The following is a 6,723-nucleotide window of genomic DNA, read 5'->3' as shown; positions in this document are numbered from 1 at the left end:
GTCTGTTGAAAGCTGTGAGCAATTTAAGATGGTGACAATGCCAAGGTGATCCCTGTGAGGAGCGTCTGTGTCGGCCTGTCACAATGCAGTGTGGCAGGTCAAGGGTCAGTCGTAGAGGGGAATTGACAGAGGAGACAAACATGGAGAAACATTGAGTGAACAGTTGTCCACAGGAGAAGCAGGATGTGTGCAGGGTGAGAGTTAATATGAGGCCTCAAAGTAAAGAGACTCTCACCACTGATTATTTTATTCTGTTTAGTCTCTTCCTGGTTTCAGTGCTCTCACAGATGTGTTGTGAATCTAAAGTCCGACCTGTTCGGTCAAACTTTGTCTTTATGATGGGCAGAAAATACACGTGGTTTTGATCATAAATATGTAAAACAAATGAGAAGCATCTAACTTCAGAGCTGCAGGACTAACTTTGTTCATTATAATGTGCTTGTGTGTCTGCAGTGTTCGAGCTTTACCTGTCAGACCAGAGAAGATGAGTGATTCGGAGGAAGAAAAGGACAGGGCAGAGTCTCCAGTGTCCAATTGTGTGTCGATGAAGAGTAACCGGTCCAAAGGTCTTCTTCCTCCAGCCTTCAGTAATGAACCTGGACCCTCACAGACTGAGTAAGAGACTGTGTCTAGTGTCAACTGATCTGAAGATGATTCAGTGTTGAAATGGATTTCACATTTATTAGTAGCTGCCAAAAATGGATCTTTACTGGGGATTTTTCTAAAGTCAAAGTCACATTGTATTTGTTCTTTATTCAACCTGCTCAGAGGGTTTCTGCACGTAACATTGAGGAAAAGTAGCACTGTTGAAATATTTTTTTCATTTTCAAAGGTAATAGTAATAATAGTAATAAATTTGATTTATAGAGCACTTTTCATTGCTAAAAGCAATCTCAAAGGTACAAAAATGGGAAAAGCCATGAAACTTTTTACACACAACTTGCAAATGTATGACTGCATGTAACGTGAGAAAAGATTTGATGAGATGATATTTGCATTCAACTAGTGAGTTGTGGGTTTGACATCCCTAATGTAATGTGTCGTGAAGAAATGTCTTCATGTCCACAGAGATAAGAGGAGCCATGTTTCTGTGGAGAAGCTGCCGTCCTGCTGTGCTTCCTGTCAGGGCGTCCTGAAGGATCCAGTCTCTACCAGCTGTGGACACTGGCTTTGCAGATGCTGCATCACATCATACTGGGCCCAGTCGGGTTCACCAGGAGAGTCCTCCTGTCCCCAGTGTGGAAAAAGATTCAGAACAGGACCTGGAGCTCAGACAGCAGGTCAGAGCAGCACTTTGCAGAGTGAGACTGAACTTCTGTCAGCTGGTTACATTTGTGAAAATCGTACAGCATTGACTTAGAGATGATTGTAAATACCACAAGATTAAAAAGACCTTTGCTTGTCGTAATAAATCCTTACTCCCTGAATTCATTATTATTTGTTTTGCCAAATTTTTTTATAAAGTTCCAGTTCAAACTATGTCAGGGCTGATTGTTTTGCTTTAATGGATTTAGATTATTTATAGTTTGTGTTTTGGATTTTATTTCGATTTGTTCATCCAAAATACCTTCACAGTCAACACCTGGGGTTCTCAGACAAACACCCGCCAAGTTTTAAGTCAATCGTATGAGCGGTTGACTAGAAATTCTAGAAAAGAAAGACAATGTCTCCGTTTATAGTTAGATATAGCTAATGAAAGTGATCAACAGATTCTCTGTCTTTAGTTTGACTCTGGTTCTTGTCTTTCAACAGATAGTGGTCTGCAGGAGGTTTTAGATGAACATAAGATCCGTCTGAGGAGGAGATGTGAACGTGTGACTGAAGGAAGTGATGAGAGAGGAAGTGAGATCCTCCTCAACAGGATCTTCACTGAGCTCTACATCACAGAGGGACAAAGTGAAGAGGTCAATACCCAACATGAGGTGATGCAGCTTGAGGCAACTTCCAAGAAGAAGTCCCTCCATGAAACTCCAATCAAGTGCCACGACATCTTTAAAGCTGTACCTGACCAGCAGAAACGCTTCAGAGTCGTCCTTACTAACGGCGTCGCTGGCGTTGGAAAAACCTTCTCGGTGCAGAAGTTCACTCTGGACTGGGCGGAGGGTTTGGAAAACCAAGACGTCAATCTGCTGGTTTTGCTTTCGTTCAGGGAGCTGAACCTGATCAAGGACGAGCAGCACAGTCTTCTCACGTTGCTCCATGTTTTCCATCCAACATTACAGAAGGTCACAGCGGAGAAGCTCGCTGTCTGTAGACTGTTGTTCATCTTTGACGGCCTGGATGAAAGCAGACTTTCTCTGGATTTCAACCACAGGGAGGTTGTGTCTGATGTCACACAGAGGTCATCAGTCAATGTGCTGCTGACGAACCTCATCCAGGGGAATCTGCTTCCCTCTGCTCTAGTCTGGATAACCTCCCGACCTGCAGCGGCCAATCAGATCCCTCCGACTTGTGTTGACAGGGTAACAGAAGTACGAGGCTTCACCGATGCCCAGAAGGAGGAGTACTTCAGGAGAAGGTTCAGTGATGAAGAGCTGTCCTGCAGAATCATCTCACACGTGAAGACATCCAGGAGCCTCCACATCATGTGTCTAATCCCAGTCTTCTGCTGGATCAGTGCTACAGTTTTGGAGCACATGTTGACCACAGACCAGAGAGAAGAGCTGCCCAAGACCCTGACTGACCTGTACTCACACTTCCTGCTGGTTCAGACAAAGAGGAAGAAAACCAAGTATGGTAAGGGACGTGAGAGGGAGGTTCTCCTGAAGCTGGGGAGGCTGGCATTTGAACATCTGGAGACAGGAAACATCATGTTCTACCAAGAAGACCTGGAGCGGTGTGGTCTTGATGTCACAGAGGCCTCGGTGTACTCAGGAGTTTGCACAGAGATCTTCAGAAGAGAGTGTGTGATCTTCCAGAAAACCATCTACTGCTTTGTTCATCTGAGCATTCAGGAGTTCCTGGCTGCAGTCTACATGTTCCACTGTTGGACCAACAGAAACACAAAAGTATTGAACGACTTCCTGGGAAAAAATTCTCTGGAAGCCTTCCTGATGACAACCATGGAGAAATCCCTTAAAAGTCCAAATGGCCATTTAGATCTGTTTGTTCGCTTCCTTCACGGCTTCTGTCTGGACTCCAACCAGAGACTCTTAAGAGACCTGCTGGGTGAGACAGAGAACAATCCAAGGGTCATCCAGAGAGTCATCGACAACCTGAAGGAGATGAGGAGTTCTGAAATGTCTCCTGACAGAAGCATTAACATCTTCCACTGCCTGATGGGGATTGAACGACCTCTCAGTACATCGGGAGATCCAAGATTTCCTGAAGTCAGAGAACAGATCAGAGAAGAAACTCTCTGAGATCCACTGCTCTGCGCTGGCCTACATGCTGCAGATGTCAGAGGAGGTTCTGGATGAGTTGGACCTAAACAAGTACAACGCAACAGAGGAGGGACGAAAGAGACTGATTCCAGCTGTGAGGAACTGCAGAAAGGCTCGGTGAGTCCAGACTAATGATGGACGACATGTCTCCACTAACTCCCACTGCACTAAACTGAAGCCAAAATATCAAAGGTACAGGCGCTGGCCTCTTGCGCTGGTGACATCATTTGGAGTCAGAGTCAGCGCAGTAGTGATTGGGCAGTGGAGCCGTGGTATTGAGGTCCTACTGATACACCCGTCTGACAAATCACAAGCCAGTCTCAGCTGCCAGTTATGATGTGTCACCATGTTGTTATAGGATCTAATAACTAATTAAAACTAAACATACTGGTTAATGACCTTTACTGCAGCTGGGGAGAACCAGATCTTTTGGCTTCACTTTTGGGACTCAATCTTTGTACACAGTCATTGGTCCAGACATGATCGTTAACATGAGCAATCAACTATGGATCAGTAGTTTAGTTCACTCAGTTTAGCAACAATTATAATTCCACTGATCATACTCCTCAGTGTGTTTCCAGGTGTTGGTGAGTATGACTGTTGATCAGAAAACAGCAGAATAAAAACCATAGATGTGAAGAGCAGATGATAAATAAATGATGACATGATTTCAGTGCCTTTAGTTGTTTTTTTTGTTGTCACAGATTGTCTGGTTTTATATTTTCTCTATTCACAGACTTACTCACTGTGGACTCTCAGAGACTCACTTTGAAGTCGTGGCCTCAGCTCTGAAGTCAAGCCCCTCCCACCTGAGAGAACTGGACCTGAGGGGAAACAACATGCAGGATTCACTAGTGAGGGTTCTGTCTGCTGGACTGGAGAGTCCACATTGTAGACTGGAGACTCTGGGGTCAGTTCACTGATCTGTTGTTTTTGATTTGTACACATACATGTTAAATCTTAGAATTTCCAGTTTTGGTGCGACCAGTCATATTGTTTGTGATATAGAGAAGTGGAGACACTTTCGTTTTCCCTTGAACTTATTCCACTGAGATATTTCTCAGTTTTCTGGTAATGCTGCTCATCTGAACATGATTGTTACGACTGTGGTCCATTTATCTTCTAGTGACAGTTTGGACTGAGGAACGCAGCATGTCATGAGTCTTTGTTGACATGAATAGGTGTATGAATGTTGTGTTGACATTATGATGATCCACAATAACAGACGTGCAAAGACTCTCTACTCATGCTCTTGAAAAACTCATTGATTAGGATTATCAATGATTTTATTCTTTGTTTTATTCTTTATCCAGGTTGAGTTTCTGCAGTTTGTCAAAGATCAGCTGTTCTTCTCTGGCCTCAGCTCTGAAGTCCAACCCCTCCCACCTGAGAGAACTGCAGCTGAGTGACAACAGGCTGCAGGACTCAGGAGTGATGGAGCTGTGTGGTTTTCTCAAGAGTCCCCACTGTCGACTGGAGACTCTGAGGTCAGACATTATGTTTACATTTTCTTCTTCATTGTTATGATAGTAATAATAATAATAAACTTTATTCACAGCATCTTTCACAGCACAGTCGGTAAGGCTGCTTTCAGACATGCACTGAAGTCCGGATATTGTCCTGAACTTCTCTGGAGGGGCTGTATGAGAGAAAACAAATGTCCACAGAAGTTGCCCTGGACATTTGCAGGAACTTTTCCTGCCTGGCCTCTAGTCAAATTTTCGGAGAATGTTCAAATAATTTGTTAATATTATGTTATCAGACAATTAAAAAACTTTCAGTATCTGTGAGTTCGAGCATGAAAGTGCATCTGATACTGACTGAAAAACTGCAGTCATTAGTATTTAAGGTGTTTGGAGTTTCAGTTTTCTAAACCTCTGTGTTGTAAACTTTCTTCAGCACTGAACAGACGATGAAACAACTGAATGGTTTCAAGCAGAAACTTTGTTTTCTAACGTCACGTTTTATTCTTTATCCAGGTTGAGTTGCTGCAGTTTGTCAGGGATCAGCTGTTCTTCTCTGGCCTCAGCTCTGAAGTCCAACCCCTCCCACCTGAGACAACTGGAGCTGAGGGGAAATGAGCTGCAGGACTCCGGAGTGAAGGAGCTGTGTGGTTTTCTGGAGAGTCCACACTGTCGACTGGAGTCTCTGAGGTCAGACACCATTTTTACACTGTGCACCGTTATGAATAACACAGGTGTGCTGGTGTCTTTAAACGTCAGTAGTGCCCATCTGACTAAATGTGTTCAACTAGTTCATAAACTCAACACAGTGCTTTCAGAGACTGGACAGAGGATATCCTTTGATTATTTAGAACATTGATCGAAGATGTTGTCTGTGTTCACACATACAAGGCTGCTTATAGAAACATTTGTGAGGACAAAACCACAGTGATGCACAAGTGAGAAGTCATTTATTCTGATATTTCAACGTCATTTTTATTTACATGGAAGTTTTATTCTTCATTCATCATATTATTCTCCACATTGTAATTCTTCAGCCCTGAACAGATTATCAGACACTGAATGATCTCCAGCAGGAACTTTTCTACTTAAGTCACATGATTATATTTTTTTTTCAGATTGAATAACTGCAGGTTGTCAGAGATCAGCTGTTCTTCTCTGGCCTCGGCTCTGAAGTCCAACCCCTCCCACTTGAAAGAGCTGGAGCTGTGGGGAAACAAGCTGCAGGACTCAGACCTGAAGAAGCTGCAGGATCTTGTCCAGAGAGTCGTGGGTTGAGACTGGGGCCAGTGGAGAGCTGGAGTCAGTCTATGCAGCCTCCCTCCCTCCCGCTCTCTCTCTCTCTCTCTCTCTCTCTCTCTCTCTCTCTCTCTTCAGTGAAGGAGGAAGAGCTCATCTCTCACTCTGTGTTTTCATGATTTGAGTTATTTAGTACAGTCATTTATTTAATTTTAGTTTTTTGTTTTTCAATTCATTTGAAAAACAAAAAACCTGTGAACCTGTTGATCTGTGTAATGAACCAGAAGTCTCCTCAATATTGAGCTCTTGTAATAAAAAAATAAAGTAGTAAATTCTTTTTCACGATTGACTGCTATTGATGAAAAGGCACGAGGAATCCAAATAGCTCAGTCTGTATACCCACTACTCATTTTCCTGTAATATTGCTACAATATTGCTTTTTGACCAAATAAAAAATAAATGCATTTTACTGTGTCTATTACTTCAATTTTGCTTCGCGTCAGCCGAACAACGCCCATTAACTGTGGTATAATGAGCATATACCACGGCCTTTCGTAAGCTATTGCCTTAGTATATTTAAAATGGAAGAAAGATTTATGAGTAAGTTCTCCTCTTGCACAAGTGTTTTGTAATGCTGA

At 43.0% G+C, this 6,723-nt stretch overlaps 1 pseudogene; it reads left to right on the top strand.

The window, feature by feature from the left end:
* Positions 1–38: 38 nt before the first annotated feature.
* LOC118299054 lies at positions 39–6,554 on the top strand (annotated as a pseudogene).
* The last annotated feature ends 169 nt before the right edge of the window (positions 6,555–6,723 follow it).

The sequence above is a fragment of the Scophthalmus maximus genome, chromosome 11 (genome assembly GCF_022379125.1).
Source record: "Scophthalmus maximus strain ysfricsl-2021 chromosome 11, ASM2237912v1, whole genome shotgun sequence".
Lineage (NCBI taxonomy): Eukaryota > Metazoa > Chordata > Actinopteri > Pleuronectiformes > Scophthalmidae > Scophthalmus > Scophthalmus maximus.
The sequence above is the reverse complement of the archived record's forward strand: the minus strand, read 5'-3'. Positions and strand labels throughout refer to the sequence as shown.